General features: G+C 43.0%; 1 long non-coding RNA gene across 8 annotated transcripts; it reads right to left on the reverse strand.

Annotated features, from left to right (window-relative positions):
- Positions 1 to 9,245: 9,245 nt before the first annotated feature.
- LOC144112575 (uncharacterized) lies at positions 9,246 to 14,067 on the reverse strand. Of its 8 annotated transcripts, XR_013310319.1 has the most exons (8): positions 13,934 to 14,067; positions 10,423 to 13,198; positions 10,298 to 10,367; positions 10,168 to 10,222; positions 10,040 to 10,100; positions 9,901 to 9,977; positions 9,641 to 9,705; positions 9,246 to 9,383 (listed from the first exon to the last, which is right to left on the reverse strand). It is a non-coding gene; the product is annotated as an uncharacterized LOC144112575 (long non-coding RNA). The 8 variants fall into 8 exon arrangements; XR_013310320.1 differs by having other exon boundaries at positions 9,774 to 9,977; positions 10,298 to 13,198; XR_013310318.1 differs by lacking the exons at positions 10,423 to 13,198; positions 13,934 to 14,067 and adding an exon at positions 9,774 to 9,849 and having other exon boundaries at positions 10,168 to 10,342.
- Between the last annotated feature and the right edge of the window lie 7,115 nt (positions 14,068 to 21,182).

Here is a 21,182-nt window from a genome sequence, read left to right on the forward strand (position 1 = left end):
AAGCGATGCTGTCCATAAGCTGTTTTTTGAGGATCGGCGAATATCCGCCATAAAGATAGTCCAGATACTGAACATCTCCCGGGAGCTTGCTGGCGAGTTGGTAAGCATTCATGGTGGGTGAACAGCGCAACAAAGGTGGGACAAAGGCGCTTGTCCTGCCTTTGTCCCGCCTTTGTTGCGCTGTTCACCCACCATAAATCCCACTTAGTCACTTGACCTGGTCCCTTCTGACGGCCATCTCTTTCCGAACTTCAAGAAACATATCTCAAGAGTCGTCATTTGCGTGACATTGCGGTTGTCAAACATGCCGCTGAAAGTAAATTTGATGACCTGTCACATAATCTTTTTAATGCAATAGAAAAGCTGAAAAAAACGATGTAACAATTGCATCAGTCTGAGGGGGGTAATATGTTGACTAAATGTGAACTTTAAAAAATCTGGCTCTTTTCTTTCTGTGCAATGCCAGGAACTTCTCAGCAGCCCCTCGTAAGTGCATAATCTATCGTCGAGTGCAGACTCCCTGCCTCCCATGTTATGAGATCTTCACACGTCTTGGTACTGTACAGCTAACTCATGCCTGTCACACATATCCAGCAGCATGCTTCCTGTCGAATCTCTGTACCCATCCAGGTCTTCTGTGTGGGCATTCATGTCGCCTAGTATAATTATCCCGCCCTGTCCTCCTAGCTCATCGATGTCGCATTCTACCATATTTCTGTTTTCCTCTTTGGCACTAGCTCCTGTCCACAGGAAAAAAAAGCGAAGGAGTGTTTGCTTCCCTGCCACTTTTCCTTTTAACATTAGATAACAGCGCAAAAGAACGGCACAGAAAACAGCAGAAACATTAACACCGGATGGGCGCGTGTTTCTATGTTTCTGCAGTTTTCTGTGCCATTCTTTTGCGCTGTTCTCTAATGTTTCAAGTATGAACCAACTAGCCCAAACACAAATTCTAGTCGAAAGCATTTCGTTTTAGCCATAAGTTTTCCTTGCATTCCTGTTTGACACTTTGCCAATACATTGTCAGTAAAGCAGCTGAATGGGCTAGTTGGTTTTGCATCTTGGTGAAAAAACAGCGCACAAGCAGACACAGACAGAAAGAAGGGGACAAGCGCAGAACTAGCAACTGAGGTTTTATTGAGAAGCATGGCGAAATATATACAGCACAGCATACAGCATTCAAAAAACATATAAACAGCACATAAAAGGCGGATAAGAAGCCAGCATCCAAAATCATCGCTTAACGTTGCATATCCAAGAATTCCATCTCTTTTGTTGAAAGAAGGATAGACGGGGTGCTGACACATGAGTCCTCCGCTTTTGCTATCGCCCTGGCCTCGATAATTTCCCTTGTTATTGTGCACTTGTTTCGTGCCAGGATTTTGCAGCCGTGAAGGTCGGGTATGCAGGCAGGTTTATGATTGCAACGGTGACAGTGCTTAGCCAGAAAACCTGATCCTAGGGGAAAAAAGCCGATACTTCCGTACGATTCGGCACACTCGAAATTGGTGAAAAGGGGTATAGCTAAGCTTTGCTTTCGTAATGCATTAAACAAGTCGTGTTTTCACACAGTTGAGGAAAGCCTACTTAAACAAACTGCCCGTCTAGGTGCGGCTGGCTACCCCAGTGAATTGCTAGTGTCAGTGGCGGAAGGTGTTCTAAAAGAGAAAAAAGCGGAAGGGCAGACGGGATGCAATCAACAAAAGGGACAAAGAGATGATAAACAAAAAGTTGTGGTCATCCCTTATATGCATAGGATCTCGCACAGCCTTAAGAAAATAGCCAAGAAGGCCGATGTTAAGGTTGTGTTTTCTGCCCCAGAAAAACTAATAAAACTGTGTAAAGCGACAAATCCAATGAAAAAGCCTCGTCCTGGATGCAAAATCAACCACCAGAATCCTTTTGTTGCATGTGATCAGGGTGTTGTTTATGAAATTAAGTTACCGTGTGGAAGCAGATACATCGGCCAGACCGGTCGGTGTCTTAACGAAAGATTACTGGAGCATAACAACAATGTAAGATCCATTGCTTCATCAGGTTTTCTGGCTAAGCACTGTCACCGTTGCAATCATAAACCTGCCTGCATACCCGACCTTCACGGCTGCAAAATCCTGGCACGAAACAAGTGCACAATAACAAGGGAAATTATCGAGGCCAGGGCGATAGCAAAAGCGGAGGACTCATGTGTCAGCACCCCGTCTATCCTTCTTTCAACAAAAGAGATGGAATTCTTGGATATGCAACGTTAAGCGATGATTTTGGATGCTGGCTTCTTATCCGCCTTTTATGTGCTGTTTATATGTTTTTTGAATGCTGTATGCTGTGCTGTATATATTTCGCCATGCTTCTCAATAAAACCTCAGTTGCTAGTTCAGCGCTTGTCCCCTTCTTTCTGTCTGTGTCTGCTTGTGCGCTGTTTTTTCACCAAGATGCCAATACATACTTTTTGAATAAATGCCCCAATTCCACCCCCTTTCTGCTACCCTCTGTCCCATTGCAAAATTCCCATGCATAGTCAAGATTAAAGGGTGGTTGCTAAATGTCCCTAAGATGTGTTTTCACTAACCCATATACAATTCATTTCTGTGTTCATGATTAACGAGCGCAAAAAAGAAGACACAGAGGAGAAGACCCCAATGGGTGTGATGTCAGCAAGCCGACCAGAACTGCACGGGCCGACCTTGCTGGATACCCTAGGTCGAGGCTGGGGACTCCCAGAGGCCGATTTGGGTCGGCCCGACGCGTTTTGCCGACCTCCCGAGGTAGGGCCAAACAGGAGCCTATACACAACCGAGGCCGAATTTTAATTGTTTGGTAAGTGGCTTGATATCATGTGCCAATGCCAACCTAAGCAAGAACAAATGTCACTTTGAGACCTCTGTCCAGCCATTCGCCGACATTGCCCCGGTAACCAATAGCAAGCTTTATTAATGCAGCTTCGTCTTGGATCCCTCTCCTTATTACTCTTGCAGAATCTATAGCTTCGCGGGGAATATTAAGGAATCGTTTCACACCCACCTCCAATGGCCTGCAGCTGGCTCATGGCTTGCCCGATATTGAATGTAAATCAATATCGAGCAAGCCATGAATCAGCTGGAGTCGGATGCAAGGGCGTCCGCAGAATTTTTTGCAGGGGCGGGGAGCGCTGGTTGTTGGTGCCGGAGGGGGAGGGGCAGTGGTATGTTCGTAGCAAAAAGGCAATATTTGCGGAGTAAATTTATTTATTTGTTTATAAATAAATAAGTAAAATACGCACATGAAAAAAAATACAAACAGCAAATTAATGCATGGCTTGGAGAGATATATTGGAATTTATTAACGAACAAACAATTAAAATTAGTAAAAAATGCAAAAATATACTATCACTTCGAGGAGAAGAATGCTCAGTCTTGCTGCGTGCGGGTTCTCGACTCACCCGAATTGATGACCAGCACACAGCACAATATGTTCACAAACAGGCAACTACAGTCACTCAGTCTTCCTTGAACAGCAACTGCAGACGCCTCTGATTTTTCTGGGCTAATTGCGTGATCACACAGGTGTTAAAGTCATTTCTGTGCTTCATTACACGCTCTCGGTGCACACTGAGCCTGGCCGTCCAGCCTGTCGATTGTCATCGTCGAGCGTAGCCACGTTTTCATTCTCCTCATTGTGCTCAAGGAGCGTTCGTAACTGACAAGGCTAGAGACACATCAATGGCTTTTGCAACACCGGGGAATAATGTCTTGGCCTGATCTAGAAGTTCGCAGTAAGATACTTCTGATGGGTCCCCAGTTCTGTTGCACCACATCTCGTACCATGAGAAGGCCTCTTCGTTGAAGTATTGTATTGTATTGGGTTTTATGGCGCATAAGCAACTCAGGCTATCATGCGCCAAACACATGGTATAATTTATTTCAACAAATGGTTGTCCTCAGTGAAAGTCCTTGTCCGGACAAGGACTCCGAGGAGCCCCACTAATCAAATGTAGACCTCAGCCTTCCTCTCCGGCCTAAAAAAATAGATGAGGTGTATCATAAAATGCGTCAAAGCATAAGGTAAGTTTTTAGAAATGATAGTTCTGTGATATTATAATTTGTTTAAAATCGCTGCGTCTTTTAGGAAACTAAAAACAAATGAAGTTCATACAAGTGGATTATCTCCTAAAAGTAAATTGGGGTGGAAGGGAATGCATTCATTATAAAATACGGTAATATATTGTTTCCTTAGCCGTTCGAGTTGTGTGCACGGGAATAGGATATGATTTACTGTGAGCTCATCTCCGCATTTCACACATAAAGGTCTCTCTTGTTTTGTCATTATAAAGTTATGTGTTAGGTGTGTGTGTCCAATACGGAGACGGCATAGAATAACTTCGATGAAACGTTTTTCGTGTGAGCATGATTTCCATTCTTCTATTAATGGTTTTACTAAGTGTAGCTTATTATTTCTTTCAGTGTTCCATTGGGACTGCCATTTATACCTGATTTTACACTGTACCAGCTTCATGCCATCTTTGTAAGGAATGTTCACGTTCTTTATTTCTTTGTTCCGAGCTTCTGCAGCACATGCATCCGCCTTCTCATCGCCTGTGATTCCGATGTGGCTTCGCACCCATCAAAATTTTGTCTTGTCCCTGTGTTGTGGCTCTTCTTATGTTATGAATGATGTCCTCGATTAGTGGTGTAACCGCATTTCTATGGTGAAGTGAGGTGAGTACGCTCACAGAATCAGTGTAAATGATACTATTTACAATATTCTCATTTATAATTTTTTCTACAGCCACAGAGACTGCGTAACACTCTGCCCTGAAAATGGATGCGTACTCAGGCAGCCGTACTGTTGTTTCCCAATTATTTTGAACCACAGCGCTTCCTACATAGTGTGGAGATTTTGATCCGTCTGTATAAAATGCTGTGTATTCTCTGTATTTTTCATTTAGGGTTAAGTATTCTTGTAATATATGCTCATGTGGTGTTTGTTTTTTCTGAAACTGTGTTAATGTGAAGTCGCACATAGAGGGCAGGCAGTACCAAGGTGGGAGTGGGTCAGGTTTGTGGACAATGTTAGGCAATGTGTCCATTAGATCTATTTCTTGGCATTTCTCTTCAAAGCGCAGAATTGGCCTGATTACCAGAGGTTTGTTGGTAAACAGTGTTCGAGGTGGGCACTTTGTAACTATTGGGTAGCATGTGTTTTGGAATGGAACGAATTTTAAGAATGTATGAGCATGTCAGCATAGTTCTTCTGTCTGTGAGTGATGGTTCATTAGTTTCAACATAAAGACTATTTATGGGCGACGTTCTGTAAGCACCAGTTGAAAGACGTAAACCCAAGTTTTGCACTGGGTCGAGTCGTTTTAAGTACGATGGCCTTGCTGAGCCATACACTATGCAACCATAGTCTAAAATCGAACGTACTAATAACGATAAATCTGTAGAAGGCATACCTGATCGGAACCCCAGTGTTTACGGGAAAGGACTTTCAGTATGTTCAAAGACTGCGATGCTTTCTTTTTCAAAGCGTTTATGTGGGGCAGGAAAGTAAGTTTTTATCAAAAGTTATGCCTAGAAATTTGTGTTCATTCTTAAAAGGTAACTGGGTTTTGTTTATGTGTAGAGTGGCATCTGTCTGTACGCCCCATTTGAGTGAAGAACGTAACGCCACAGTTTTCTGTGGATAGAACTGGAAACCTTTCTTATCTGCCCATGTTGCCAGTTTATTTATTGTAAGCTGTATTTGTCTTTCGCATGTAGATATGTTGGAGGATGTGCATGCTATCTGAAGGTCGTAACATAGACAGAATAATAATAGACCTCGGGATTATTTTCCTAATAGAATTCATTTTTACTACGAAGAGTGTTGTACCTAAAATACATCCTTGAGGTACTCCATTCTCCTGAATAAAATTCTTTGAGAGGGTTGAGCCTAGGCTCACGTGGAATGAACGGCTGGACAAGAAGTCTTTTAAGCAATTTTCAACATTCTGCCTCGGATTCCAAGCTCGGCAAGATCTTGAAGGATCCCGAACCTCCAGGTCGTGTCATGTGCCTTTTCTAAGTGAAAAAATACTGCAAGACAGGGCTGTTTGTGTATAAAAGCTTCTCTGACAGTATTTTCCAGACGAACCAAGTGATCTGTAGTGGAGCATTCCTTTTTAAAACCACACTGATTGATATCAAGAAGGTCACAGGATTGAAGGACAAAAGTTATTCTTATGTTCAGGACACTTTCAAACGATTTGGCAAAGCAACTGGTAAGAGCTATGGGTCTATAACTGCTGGGGGAGGTTGGTTCTTTCCCGAGTTTAAGAAATGGTACAATATGAGCTTTTTTCCAGGCTGCGGGTAGTTTGCCTGATACCCAAATTTTGTTAAAGAATCTTAGAAGTGCTTCTATGGCAGACTGGGATAGATGGGCCAGCATTTCATAGTGTATTTGGTCAGGTCCTGGGGCTGTTTTTTGTCAGAAGAGAGTACTCTATTGATTTCCTGGAGGGTAATTAAAGTATTGTATTGTTCATTAGCACCTCCACTCGTTGGGAGTCATCGTTCTTCGGCCAGGTTTTTGTATTTTAGGAATGACTGGGTGTAATGCGACGAGCTAGAAACTGCAGCAAAGTGCTCACCCAGTATATCTGCCTGTTCTCTTATATTTGTTTGTGTACTAGGCGGTGTCAAAGGCGGCATTGTGTATGGTGAGAAGTTGCCATTTAATTTTCTTACCTGTTCCCACATTTTTTTATGTGATCTGACTGTTTATGGATGACACATAGCTCTGTCATGACGACATACCGAGCTTTAGCTCTTGCCTTTTTAAAATTTACTAGGTTCTCGTGTGGGGTACCGGCGAAAAATACTCCAAGCTCTATTTTGTCGTTTTTTTTCGCATCTTTACAATCCTGTGTCCACCAAACTTTTTGATTTGGCCGTACCATTTCTGAAGACATTGGAATAGCCAAGTGGGCGGCAGCTAAGATACTATCAGTGAACTTCTTATTTATTTCATTGATGTCAATCTTTTCTAAAACTATTTTTTCTAACCTGGCTTCTGATCTAAAAAGTTCCCAGTCAGCTAAAGAGAGCATCCAGCGTCGAGGTTTTGTAGGGGTTATTGCAGGTGCAGATGTTAGACTGATTATTACGGGAAGGTGATCACTGCCATATGGGTTGTCTATGACATCCCATTTAAAATCGTTAAAAACAGTCGGCGAACTAAGAGAGAGATCTAAACAGCTCATTTTCCTTGAGGCTGGAGAGCAGTAAGTGGTTTTGCCAGAGTTCAGCAGACAAATATTGCTCAGAATAAAATCCTCTATAATTTGTCCTCGGGCATCCGTTTTTTCACTCCCCCAGAACGAGGAATGGGCGTTAAAATCACCAACTACCAGATACGGCTCTGGTAGCTGCTCTAAAAGATTTTCTAATTCTCGTATGGTTACTATGAGATGGGGGTCAAGGTAAATACAACACAATGTTAGTGTTTTGTGTGTGAGCAGAGTAGCTGCAACAGCTTCAAATTTAGTCTTTAGTTGAAGCTCACGAGCCGGGACATCATTTCTCACTATGATAGCAACGTCACCTGAGAGCCGGCTTGCGTTCTCTCGGTCACGGCGAAATACTTTATGTTTCTTGAGTACATTTGTGTTTTTGGGGCCTAAGTTTGTTTCTTGGATACGTAAGGCCACGGGTGCGAATGTGGCTAAGATGTCTTTTATATCACTTAAGTTATTAAATAATCCCCTACAATTCCAGTGTATTACGAATGTCATTTTGATTTTTTGGGGGATGTATTTAAAAAATTAGGTCTCTATTCTTTGGGGCCAGTTGTGACGATTTTTGTTTTTTTTTCTATAAAGAGAGCTCCGCCGTCGCTGCAGCGGAGGTGAGCTCGGTGCTACGTCCGTCACCTCGCTAGAGGTTCTGGCACGCCGCGGAGAGCCCACGGGTGTACTGTTTGTAGGCCTCTTCCGACTGGGAGAGGCCTTGCGGGCGGCTGACCCGGAGGCCGCCGGGCCCTTTTTAGAGGTTGGCAGGGCAGCCTTCGCTGCGTCTGCCCGGGGCGCGGATGGCCCTGCCTTCGGCTCACTGTGTGTGGCCTGGGCAGATGCAGAAGCCTGGTGTGGTGCCCCGCCCCATCGCACCACATCGGCGAAAGTTGTTTTTGCCGTGAACAAGAAAGTTCCCTGAGTTTCTTTAATTCTTTTCCGTGCCTCCTGGAATGAAATGTTTTCTTTGGTTTTGGATAGTAATAATTTCCTCTCCTTTCTTCCAGGATGGGCAAACCTAGAATATGCGGGGTGGTCCCCTTCACAGTTAGCGAACTTTGGTGCTGCATTGCAGACATCAAATTCGTGCTCATTAGATGCACATTTGGCACAGGTTTGGCGGCCACGACAACTCTGCGATCCATGGCCAAACCTTTGGCACTTGAAACACCGGCGAGGATTTGGAATGTATGGTCTGACTGCTATTTTCATGTAACCTACTTCAATGGTATCAGGGAGTTGACTGGAGGCAAAAGTCAGAACTAAGTGCTTTGTTGGAATTTCTTTGTCTTCTTTCCTGATTCTTATGCGCTGTACTGCAGTGACATTCTGGTCCTTGAGACCGTCTAGCATTTCTGCTTCTTTCAGAGTGAGGAAGTCTTGTTCTGCAATCACCCCTTTCACAGTATTGAGGGATCTATGTGCACTGATAGAAACAGGTATTTCTCCAAAGGTTGCTATGTTTTAGAGCTTAGAATGCTGTGCTTTGTCTCTGATTTGAAGGAGTAGATCTCCACTGGCCAGCTTCGTCACCTTATAGCCAGGGCCTAATGATTCCGTGAGAGTCTTTGAAACTATGAAAGGGGAGATTATTCTTTGGGAGATTAACATTTGCTCCCATAACTGCGCGAAAAGCATGTATTTGTGCTTAAAACAACCCAATCAACCACTGTACGTCCAGCGGACGTACTACGTATGTCCGTTTTCGGATATACGGATATCCGTGGGAGATCCGCCGATGTCCGACGGATCTCCGTCGGACGTTCCAAGGACGTACATATGTAACTGGAACGATCTCCGATGGATGTCCGATCCAAATATCCGAGGATATCCCCCACGGATCTAATGAGGCCATTGGCATGTTGGGCATGCTGTGCTATTATGAAGCAGGCCTTGCTGACTGCAGCCACTAATATAGCTGTACAAGCCCCAAAATCGGGCCTCACCATATGGCAAATGCATGTCCCTATAGGAAGCAAATAAACCCAAAGGAAGTTGTCTTAAACTCAAAATAATTTTATTAAAGGCATTAATACATGCATTCAGCTTTCAAGAAGCATTCTTCACGCTTGATGCAGGAAGAAGTCCCACGCAATAGGAAGGGGTGACTGTGTGCAGGTTGTATTCTCAGTTGAATCTGTTGTAAAAGAAGTTTTTTCCCAAGAAAACAAATGCAAAAATAGTGTCACTGAAAGGGTACATGATTTTTCAATTCAAGATACTGCCACGGAAGATCATAATGAAAGATACTAGAGATAGAACGTCTACCTATTGATTCTATAATGTCACACATTTGCAACTGTCAATTGCATGAGCCATCCATACAAATGATGCAAAGGAAAATATGAAAAATGCATAAGGGCAGTTGACAATTTCAACATATTTTGAACTTACGTGCACACTGCTCCTCAGTAGCATATGGTTGCTTTGAATGGGCTGGTCAAATCCATGCAGGAACCCTGAGGGAACAAGTGGATAATTTGCGAGAGTGGGCAACACTTCTGCTAACTGATACTAGTATACAAACCTGTTGACTCTACGATGTAGCACATTTGCTACAATGATCTGCACGAGCCGTCCACATGCATGCTCAAAAAGAAATACTGGAAAATGCATGAGGGAAGTTGGCACTTTCAACAAGACTTCGAACTTACACATGTAGACTGCTCCTCTGCAGCGCAAGCTACTACACAGTTGCTCTGAATGGGCTGGTCACATCCACGCAGCAATCCTGAGGGAATAAGTGGACAGGCTGTAAGAGTGGTCAACACTTATGCTGGTGTTACTACATACCTGTTGACTGTACGATGTGGCACATTTGCTACAATCAGCTGCACGAGCCTCCACAAGCATGCTGCAAAGGAAAAAGCGAGATATGCATTTGGGGAGTTGGAAATTTTAACAACGCACTACAAACTTACATGTGGACTGCTGCTCCGTACTGCAACCTCCTATACCAGAACAGGCTGTTCACATCTATGCACCATCCGTGAGAAAACAAGTTAACAGAGTGTGAGAGTAGGCAACATTTGCCAAGCAACTGTAACTTACCACTGAACACAGAGGCAGAGTAAGAGATAATGCATCCCATGAGCATTGATGCATTCCGCAGTTCTAGGGGCTAGAAAAATTCTGTATGTGATTAGAAAACTTAAAAGGCAGATGGCTGTACTTACTTGTGTGTTTTCTTCATGATGTGCAAGATTGAGCAGACCTGCAAGGGCCGCAACTGTAGCCGAGAGAGGGTTACAGCAGGAATGGCTTGTCTTTGCAATAGTGGATCATCAAAATCTGTAATGCTGTCACTCAGTAGTACTTCCCAAGCTCCACCACAGTGGCTCTGTGTTTAGGGCACTCGACTGCCGAGTCGGAGAAGATGGATTCAGTAATCTTGACTGCACTTCTATGGCGGCAGTATGATGTACTGTGTGGTGTCAGTACACATATAGAATTGCAGGTGACCGAGATTGATCTGGAACCCATTCACTGGCCACCGTGGTGGCTCAGTGGTTAGTGCTCGGCTACTGACCTGAAAGACGACAGCTGCACTTCGATGGAAGCAAAATTCTAGAGGCGCGAGTACTGCGTTTTGTCAGTGCACGTTAAGAAACCCCAGGTAGTCGAAATTATCTAGAGCCCTCCACTACAGTGTCCCTTATAGCCTAGTCACTTTGGAATGTTAAGCCGCATAAACCAAACCAAACCCATTCACTATAGTCTCTTTCATAGTCCATGTTTTTTTGAAATGTTAAACCTGATACTAAAAAGTTTGCCTCTGACAGCTAACATGTATGTAGCTGTGGAATAACAATTGACTTCTCAGAAAAAGGAAACCTGACGAGCTTACGGACACCATCTACTGGCCAGCATTTTATACCAGATGGCCTAGAGACAACGAAAACCCCAATTTGACCAGAGATAAATGGTTTGCTGTAAAAGTTCTCTTTCACTGTGAATTCTCTGCCAATTATACAAGGTGCTAGTGTTGTAGTCAAGCATGCAAAGCTCTTCTCAAGGATTACAGAGCCCTTTATCATACAGCAATTGTTGGCTGTCCCTGAAACAAGCTTGAAATTTTCAAACTTTGCACACTTATACAATGGAGGACTGCAACCAAAAAATAGAGGTGCATCTGTGTGCTGCCTTTCAAGTTTGACAGTGGATGGTGATGACCTATCAATAGGTTCCATGTTTTCCCGCTCCTTTAGATGATTGTACAGTTGGGCGAGTGGAGCACTGTGCCTTTTGAGAAGGCGGTTCAAAAACTGCATGTTGTTTTCAAATGGAAATGCACTGAATGAATCAAGCGGCCCATGGTTGCGCACATCATTAGCTATATGTAGAAGACAGTGAACATTATAAGAAATATGTTCGTCTCCATATAGACTTGGAAATGTCTTCACAAAATGCTGAAGAAGTGCCTCTGAAAACTCCACATACTTGTGGCACAGTGCAGGATGGGCAAGAAGAAAAGCACCACAGTGTAAGGCGAGGAAGTTAGAGTACACAGCAGTAGGAAGAACAGATTTGAGTACTACTGGACCTGTATACAACAAAAAAAGACTGAATTCGGTTGCCTTCCAGCGGTCAAACTCCACAATGATTCGTGGTTTTCGCACAAACTCACTCGGCACGTGTGCAGCTAAGGAGATGTTCGCATCGCACAACTTCTTGCGCTCTGCTGGCCCCAGACGTATGCTCAGTGGCCCATTCCAACCATAGCTTTAACAACTTTTTCATGACACCAAGGCACATCAAGTGCATATAGTCAAGAGGCGCACTTGTGATGCAGTCAATGGGTAGTGACGTAAGAACTGACACGTCATTGTGGTGATTTTGGTGAGTCTGGCGTCTGAAAGAATCGTCTGTCCTTAGTGTCGAGCTTTTTGAAGGGAAGACAACCCTGTTGTTAACATACATTCCTTCTACAGAGCATTTTGGGCAACCTGAATACCCCATGTGGACTTTGATAGAGAAGATGAAAGACCACGCTGGAGCATCGCAAATAAGGCTCCTCACTGAAACCTGGAAAATTTGACCTTGCACGTTAATCCCGCATGAAATAAGCTGCCCCAGTTCAGTGACGAAAGGAGATAGGAACTCATTGGCCAGTTTGGCTTTGATATTCCAGCAAATACACCTACAACAAAAGGTGCAGCGCTGCGAAATTCAAAAACCTGGCACTGAATTATCCATAAGTGCATTCTAGAGCTTTTAGAAATTGGGAGTCCATCAATATTAAAAGAAAGACTAACAGACCTGCCTTCGAGACTTCTATGTGACAGCATGTTTCTGAGCTGGTGCTCGAGACCATAATGACAGTATTCCCCGGGTGGCATAGCGGTCAGCGCTGAAATATTCAGTCTCTCGCGGTGTGCGGAGCAATGTGCGAGCGTCAGACGGAAGGCAAGTCGTATCGAAAGGGTGTGCCTTCAGAAGATTGAGTAAGGATGATAATGCCGAGTGCGAAATGTTTTCTTTTAGGGCCCAAGCCCGCAGTGCTGTCACCAGATCGCGAGACTCGGTGGCTGGCTTTGGGTTGGGGCAATCAGCAGGGTCCTCGGAAGCTGTATCGCAACTTGAAGCCGATGAACAAGGGAAGCCTGAAGAAACAGCTGGCGCGACTTCTGGGAGGCCTGGTGTTGCTGCTATGTCGCTCACGGCAGTCACTTGGGCATATTCTGGAGAGCGCGGCTGTCAAAGAATGCGTCTGATATTGTAGTGGCACCATCACTGGATGCGGCAGACGACACAGTAGAAGCGGCAGACGACGCAACAGAAGCTGCAGGCACGGGTACCGTTCTTTGGCGACTGCATCGCCCAAGGTTCTCGAAGAGCACCTTAGTCTCGCGCGAGGCTTTTTCCCTTGCATAAGCCTTTTCCTCGATCTTGATTTTAGGCGTTTCGGAAAGCACAATTGAGACTTGAAACTACGTGCATCGAAGAGCAAGACTAACTGAAACGCGTAACAAAACAGGACACAAGGGAGAGACACGTAACGACACGAGCGCTAACTATCAACTGTTTATTTCTTGCTGTCGCTACGTATAAATACATGAGCCACAACTCGAAACGAAAAACAAAAAAGATTGATGAGTCAGCCTTTCGCTGGTTTCCATCGTTCTAGATAGGAGAGCTCTTTAGCTGACAATGCCACTGATGCCACGCTCACACACTTGTTACCTGCACGCAAAATACTACGAGCCTCAATAATCTCTCGAACAATCTTATCATTGTGGCGGGTTATGATTTGGCTCTTCTTAAAAAGTGGCATGCACGAATTTGGAAGGTCCCGTTTCTCAGCCTCGACCTTGCAGTGACGACAGTGTTGGCTTAGGTGGCCCGATTTGCTTTCATTAACATTGTAGTCATGTTCTTTTAGCCTGCTATTCACACATGGGCAAACAGGGAGATGTGTGAATAGCAGGCTAAAAGAACATGACTACAATGTTAATGAAAGCAAATCGGGCCACCTAAGCCAACACTGTCGTCACTGCAAGGTCGAGGCTGAGAAACGGGACCTTCCAAATTCGTGCATGCCACTTTTTAAGAAGAGCCAAATCGTAACCCGCCACAATGATAGTTGGCGCTCGTGTCGTTACGTGTCTCTCCCTTGTGTCCTGTTTTGTTACGCGCTGCTCTATTTTCATGGATCACCAACTCGCCCAACAAGCAACACTTCAAGACTAACTGGGTGGCTCAGTTCACCTCGACAAAATGAAATCACGCAACGACACACGTGCACACCTGTCCCTGGGTACCAAGCACGGTCGCGAGCACGGCAGCGCGGTTGACGCGATGGTGGGGTTGGTGGAGTGGCTAGCGGTAGCCGCGGTACGTGTGTAGCTGGCGTACCCTGAAATGTAGTTCCCAGACGAACAAAAAAAAGTAATAAAAATAGTAGCAACATTTTAACTTTCTACAGCAGTTTTAAAAATGAAACATTTTATATTTAAAATTGTTACCTACAGTAGTTTTATTTGTCTATGTGATAAAATTTAATATTGCTTTTATAATTTTTCTATCGCAATGACACCGCTTGAGGCTGCACTAGTCTGCACCCCATCCGTTCATAGCCAAGCCTTTGGTATCCTGAAAGCTTTTGTGGGCCCTACGTTTGTTTGCTGCTGAATATTTACTAGGTGTTTGTATTTCTCCAGAGGTTATGATTGCTTTTAATTTCAATATAATGCTTCCATAACAGATTCATGCCGAGAGTGGAATGATCTGTTGTTGAGAGCGGTTATATTGTGCAGCTCACATACGAAAGTTATTGTGCAGGTATTTCAGATTACACGCCTGAAAATGTGTGGACAGTTTGAAGTAAATAACACCTCACGCAAATTGAGCTAAAAAATGCAGCCAATTATAGGAAGCATAAGTGGTTTTAGCTTTTTTACATTTGCATGCAGAGGCAAAGCCATTAGAAGGTTTAAGCAATTGTTTCATTAAGCATTCCACTGTAGAAATTAAAATGCATGTTGAAATTTGCAATGCACAGCTGCAGGCTAATCAAAATATCCACGAAAGGATGAAAACGGATATTCCATGGCTATACAGAATCGTATATCCATCGGACATACACCAAATCTCCGATGCGGATATCCGAATACGGACATCCTCACGGATGCCCTACGGACATCCCCCCTTTGCACTGGAGATTCGGATCTTAAACGGACGTACGACGGATATCTGTGGTTCATCGGGAACGAGACAAGCTGTTTTAGACCGAAACGAGCCAGATCTGAACACATCGGTTTTACAAGTGTCCGTGTGATACGCGTCAAAACTTTTTATCTCATAACTGCGCGAAAAGCATGTATTCTAGCTGAAAACAACGAGACAAGCTGTTTTAGACCTATACGAGCTAGATCTGAACACATCGATTTTGCTTGTGTCCGTGTGATACGCGTCAAAACGTTTTCTCTCATAACTGCGCGAAAAGCATGTATTCTTGCTTAAAACAACGAGACAAGCTGTTTTAGACCGATACGAGCTAGATCTGAACACATCGGATTAGCAAGTGTCCGTGTGATACGCGTCAAAACTTTTTTTCTCATAACTGCGCGAAAAACATGTTTTCTTGCTTAAAACAACGAGACAAGCTGTTTTAGACCGAAACGAGCCAGCACTGAACACATCGGTTTTACAAGTGTCCGTGTCATACGCGTCAAAACGTTTTCTCTCATAACTGCGCGAAAAGCATGTATTCGTGCTTAATCGAACGAGACAAGCTGTTTTAGACCGAAACGAGCTAAATCTGAACACATCGGTTTTACAAGTGTCCATGTGAACGCGACAAAACTTTTTCTCGTATAACTGCGCGAAAAGCATGTATTCGTGCTTAATACAACGAAACAAGCTGTTTTAGACCAAAACTAGCTAGATCTGAACACACCGGTTTTACAAGTGTCCGTGTGATACGCGTCAAAACGTTTTCTCTCATAACTGCGCGAAAAGCATGTATGCGCGCTTAATACAACGAAACAAGCTGTTTTAGACCGAAACGAGCTAAATCTGAACACATCGGTTTTACAAGTGTCCGTGTGATACGCGTCAAAACGTTTTCTCTCGTAACTGCGCGAAAAGCATGTATTCGCGCTTAATAGAACGAGACAAGCTGTCTTAGACCGAAACGAGCTAAATATAAACACAACGGTTTTACAAGTGTCCATGTGATACGCGTCAAAACGTTTTCTCTCATAACTGCGCGAAAAGCTTGTAATCGTGCTTAATACAACAAAACAAGCTGTTTCAGACCGAAACGAGCTAAATCTGAACACATCGGTTTACAAGTGTCCATGTGAACGCGTCAAAACTTTTTCTCCTATAACTGCGCGAAAAGCATGTATTCGTGCCTAATACAACGAAACAAGCTGTTTTAGACCAAAACTAGCTTGATCTGAACACATCGGTTTTACAAGTGTCCATGTGATACGCGTCAGAACTTTCTCTTATAACTGCGCGAAAATCATGTATTCGTGCTTAAAACAACGAAACAAGCTTTTTTAGACCGAAACGAGCTAAATCTGAACACATCGGTTTTACAAGTGTCCATGTGATACGCGTCAAAACTTTTTCTCTAACTGCGCGAAAAGCATGTATTCGTGCTTAAAACAACGAAACAAGCTGTTTTAGACCGAAACGAGCTAAATCTGAACACAACGGTTTTACTAGTGTCGATGTGATACGCGTCAAAACTTTTTGTCTCTCATAACTGCGCGAAAAACTTGTATTCGTGCTTAATAGAACGAAACAAGCTGTTTAGACCGAAACGAGCTAAATCTGAACACCGATTTTACAAGTGTCCATGTGATACGCGTCAAAACTTTTTCTCTTATAACTGCGCGAAAATTCGTGCTTAATACAACGAAACAAGCTGTTTTAGACCAAACGAGATAGATCTGAAAACATCGGTTTTACAAGTGTTCGTTTGATACGCGTCAAAACGTTTTCTCTCATAACTGCGCGAAAAGGATGCATTCGTGCTTAATAGAACGAGACAAGCTGTTTTAGACCGAAACGAGCTAAATCTGAACACAACGGTTTTACAAGTGTCCATGTCATATGCGTCAAAACGTTTTCTCTCATAACTGCGCGAAAAGCTTGTATTCGTGCTTATTACAACGAGACAAGCTGTTTTAGACCTAAACGAGCTAGATCTGAACACATCGGTTTTACAAGTGTCCGTGTGATACGCGTCAAAACGTTTTCTCTCATAACTGCACGAAAAGCATGTATTCGTGCCTAATACAACGAAATAAGCTGTTTTAGACCGAAACGAGCTAAATGTGAACACATCGGTTTTACAAGTGTCCGTGTGATACGCGTCAAAACTTTTTCTCTCATAACTGCGCGAAAAGCATGTATTCGTGCTTAATCGAACGAGACAAGCTGTTTTAGACCGAAACGAGCTAAATCTGAACACATCGGTTTTACAAGTGTTCGTTTGATACGCGTCAAAACGTTTTCTCTCATAACTGCGCGAAAAGGATGCATTCGTGCTTAATAGAACGAGACAAGCTGTTTTAGACCGAAACGAGCTAAATCTGAACACAACGGTTTTACAAGTGTCCATGTCATATGCGTCAAAACGTTTTCTCTCATAACTGCGCGAAAAGCTTGTATTCGTGCTTATTACAACGAGACAAGCTGTTTTAGACCGAAACGAGCTAGATCTGAACACATCGGTTTTACAAGTGTCCATGTGATACGCGTCAAAACTTTTTCTCTTATAACTGCGCGAAAAGCTTGTATTCGTGCTTAATGCAACGAAACAAGCTGTTTTAGACCAAAACGAGCTAGATCTGAACACATCGGTTTTACATGTGTCCGTGTGATACGCGTCAAATCTTTTTCTCTCATAACTGTGCAAAAAGCATAAATTCGTGCCTAATACAACGAAACAAGCTGTTTTAGACCAAAACGAGCTAAATCTGAACACATCGGTTTTACAAGTGTCCATGTGGAACGCGTCAAAAATGTTTCTCTTATAACTGCGCGAAAAGCATGTATTCGTGCTTAAAACAACGAAACAAGCTGTTTTAGACCGAAACGAGCTAAATCTGAACACATCGGTTTTACAAGTGTCCATATGATACGCGTCAAAACTTTTCTCTAACTTCACGAAAAGCATGTATGCGTGCTTAAAACAACGAAACAAGCTGTTTTAGACCGAAACGAGCTAAATCTGAACACATCGGTTTTACAAGCGTCCTTGTGATACGCGTCAAAACGTTTTCTCTAACTGCGCGAAAAGCAATTAACCGTGCTTAAAACAACGAAACAAGCTGTTTTAGACCGAAACGAGCTAAATCTGAACACAACGGTTTTACAAGTGTTCCTGTGATACGCGTCAAAAATTTTTGTCTCATAACTGCACGAAAAGCTTGTATTCGTGGTTAATACAACGAAACAAGCTGTTTAGACCGAAACGAGGTGAATCTGAACACCGATTTTACAAGTGTCCATGTGATACGCGTGAATACTTTTTCTCTTGTAACTGCGCGAAAATTCGTGCTTAAACAACGAAACAAGCTGTTTTAGACCAAAACGAGCTAGATCTGAAAACATCGGTTTTACAAGTGTCCGTGTGATACGCGTCAAACGTGTTCTCTCATAACGGCGCAACAGCATGTATTCGTGCTTAATACAACGACCGAAACGAGCTAAATCTGAACATCGGTTTTACAAGTGTCCGTGTGATACGCGTCAAAACTTTTAATCTCATAACTGCGCGAGAAGCATGTTCTAGCTGAAAACAACGAGACAAGCTGTTTTTAGACCTATACGAGCTAGACCTGAACACATCGATTTTGCATGTGTCCGTGTGATACGCGTCAAAACGTTTTCTCTCATAACTGCGCGAAAAGCATGTATTCTTGCTTAAAACAACGAGACAAGCTGTTTTAGACCGATACGAGCTAGATCTGAACACATCGGATTAGCAAGTGTCCGTGTGATACGCGTCAAAACTTTTTCTCTCATAACTGCGCGAAAAGCATGTATTCGCGCTTAATACAACGAAACAAGCTGTTTAGACCGAAACGAGCTAAATCTGAACACATCGGTTTTACAAGTGTCCATGTGATACGCGTCAAAACGTCTTCTCTCATAACTGCGCGAAAAGCTTGTAATCGTGCTTAATACAACAAAACAAGCTGTCTTAGACCGAAACGAGCTAAATCTGAACACATCGGTTTTACAAGTGTCCATGTGAACGCGTCAAAACTTTTTCTCCTATAACTGCGCGAAAAGCATGTATTCGTGCTTAAACAACGAAACAAGCTGTTTTAGACCAAAACTAGCTAGATGTGAACACATCGGTTTTACAAGTGTCCATGTGATACGCGCCAGAACTTTCTCTTATAACTGCGCGAAAATCATGTATTCGTGCTTAAAACAACGAAACAAGCTTTTTTAGACCGAAACGAGCTAAATCTGAACACATCGGTTTTACAAGTGTCCATGTGATACGCGTCAAAACTTTTTCTCTAACTGCGCGAAAAGCATGTATTCGTGCTTAAAACAACGAAACAAGCTGTTTAGACCGAAACGAGCTAAATCAGAACACCGATTTTACAAGTGTCCATGTGATACTCGTCAAAACTTTTTCTCTTATAACTGCGCGAAAATTCGTGCTTAATACAACGAAACAAGCTGTTTTAGACCAAAACGAGCTAGATCTGGAAACATCGGTTTTACAAGTGTTCGTGTGATACGCGTCAAAACGTTTTCTCTCATAACTGCGCGAAAAGCTTGTATTCGTGCTTACTACAATGAGACAAGCTGTTTTAGACCTAAACGAGCTAGATCTGAATACATCGGTTTTACAAGTGTCCGTGTGATACGCGTCAAAACGTTTTCTCTCATAACTGCACGAAAAGCATGTATTCGTGCCTAATACAACGAAACAAGCTGTTTTAGACCGAAACGAGCTAAATCTGAACACATCGGTTTTACAAGTGTCCGTGTGATACGCGTCAAAACTTTTTCTCTTGTAACTGCGCGAAAAGCATGTATTCGTGCTTAATAGAACGAGACAAGCTGTTTTAGACCGAAACGAGCTATATCTGAACAACGCGGTTTTACAAGTGTCCACGTGAAACGCGTGACAACTTTTTCTCTCATAACGGCGCGAAATGCTTGCATTCGTGCTTATTACAACGAGACAAGCTGTTTTAGACCGAAACGAGCTAGATCTGAACACATCGGTTTTACAAGTGTCCATGTGAAACGCGTCAAAAATGTTTCTCTGTTAACTGCGCGCAAAGCATGTATTCGTGCTTAAAACAACGAAACAAGCTGTTTTAGACCGAAACGAGCTAAATCTGAACACATCGGTTTTACAAGTGTCCATTTGATACGCGACAAAACTTTTTCTCTAACTTCACGAAAAGCATGTATTCGTGCTTAAAACAACGAAACAAGCTGTTTTAGACCGAAACGAGCTAAATCTGAACACATCGGTTTTACAAGCGTCCATGTGATACGCGTCAAAACGTTTTCTCTAACTGCGCGAAAAGCAATTATCCGTGCTAAAAACAACGAAACAAGCTGTTTTAGACCGAAACGAGCTAAATCTGAACACAACGGTTTTACAAGTGTCCATGTGATACGCGTCAAAAATTTTTGTCTCAACTGCGCGAAAAAGTTGTATTCGTGGTTACTACAACGAAACAAGCTGTTTAGACCGAAACGAGGTAAATCTGAACACCGATTTTACAAGTGTCCGTGTGATACGCTTCAATACTTTTTTTCTTGTAACTGCGCGAAAATTCGTGCTTAAACAACGAAACAAGCTGTTTTAGACCAAAACGAGCTAGATCTGAAAACATCGGTTTTACAAGTGTCCGTGTGATACGCGTCAAACGTGTTCTCTCATAACGGCGCAACAGCATGTAATCGTGCTTAATACAACGACCGAAACGAGCTAAAGACCGAAACGAGCTAAATTTGAACATCGGTTTTACAAGTGTACATGTGATACGCGTCAAAACTTTTTCTCTTATAACTGCGCGAAAAGCATGTATTCGTGCTTCAAACAATGAAACAAGCTGTTTTAGACCGAAACGAGCTAAATCTGAACACATCGATTTTACAAGTGTCCGTGTGATACACGTCAAAACTTTTTCTCTCATAACTGCGCGAAAAGCATGTATTCGTGCTTAATAGAACGAGACAAGCTGATTTAGACCGAAACGAGCTAAATCTGAACATATCGGTTTTACAAGTGTGCATGTGAACGCGTCAAAACTTTTTGTCTCTCATAACTGCGCGAAAAGCTTGTATTCGTGCTTAATAAAACGAAACAAGCTGTTTAGACCGAAACGAGCTAAATCTGAACACCGATTTTACAAGTGTCCATGTGATACTCGTCAAAACTTTTTCTCTTATAACTGCGCGAAAATTCGTGCTTAATACAACGAAACAAGCT

Source organism: Amblyomma americanum, unplaced genomic scaffold, assembly GCF_052857255.1.
Source record: "Amblyomma americanum isolate KBUSLIRL-KWMA unplaced genomic scaffold, ASM5285725v1 scaffold_425, whole genome shotgun sequence".
NCBI lineage: Eukaryota > Metazoa > Arthropoda > Arachnida > Ixodida > Ixodidae > Amblyomma > Amblyomma americanum.